Raw genomic sequence first — 723 nt, forward strand, 5'->3', positions numbered from 1 at the left:
GGCCCGGCGGCGGGCGGCGGCGGCGGTGCCGGAGGCGGCTCGGCCTGCCCTGCCATCTTAGGAGCCGTGCCACAACGCCTTTGTGCCCGCCGCGCCCGGGCACCCGGGGGGGGCCGGACCCGACGCCCCTCCGGGGGCGCCTCCCCCCGCGGGGCCGCCGCCCCTTTGCCCCGCTCCTCCTCCTCTCCTCCTCCTCCTCCGCGGGGGGCCGAGCGGCGCTCCCAGCCCGGCTGCGGCGGAGGGTAAGGCGGGCACGGCGCGGGGGGCTCGGCCGGGGCGGCGGGGAGAGCCTCGGGGAGGGGCGGGAGGAGGAGGATGGGGACGGGGGGGATGATGGGGATGGGGGGGGGGCCGGTGCCTCCCTCCCCCGCCGCGCTCTGCGGCACTGCCGCAGGACTCCGCGCCGCTCCCGGCCCCGAGCGGCGGAGGGCGGCGGGGGAGGAGGAGGAGAAATGGCGCTGCCGGCTGCTCCGCGCTGACAGCGGGCCGGCCCGGGATCCGCGCCGCTCCGCTCGGAGGCGGCGATGCGGCCCCGCTGCGGCCTGCCCGCACCCCGCCTTCCCGCAGTGAGCTGTTGGATGATCGCCGCTGGGTTGTTGTTTTTTGTTTGTTTTTTTTTTTTTTTAATGACTTCTAGGGGGTAAATACCGTTTTGTGCGGCGCTGCTGTGGGATTTGGAGGAAAGTGACCTATTTTAAAGACCTTTTTTTTTTTTTTTTTTTT

The 723-nt window shown here is 72.1% G+C and overlaps 1 protein-coding gene across 1 annotated transcript in view; it reads left to right on the plus strand.

Moving 5' to 3' along the window:
* Positions 1–161: 161 nt before the first annotated feature.
* The window catches only part of TAOK1 (TAO kinase 1), a 55,971-nt gene continuing 55,409 nt past the window's right edge, over positions 162–723 (plus strand). Inside the window, exon 1 of the mRNA XM_042879494.1 lies at positions 162–242. The gene's annotated coding sequence lies outside the window, so the exon portion shown is untranslated. The remainder of the gene's footprint in view (positions 243–723) is intronic.

The sequence above is a fragment of the Lagopus leucura genome, unplaced genomic scaffold, assembly GCF_019238085.1.
Source record: "Lagopus leucura isolate 7727_CA_CO unplaced genomic scaffold, USGS_WTPT01 Super-Scaffold_100024, whole genome shotgun sequence".
Taxonomy (NCBI): domain Eukaryota; kingdom Metazoa; phylum Chordata; class Aves; order Galliformes; family Phasianidae; genus Lagopus; species Lagopus leucura.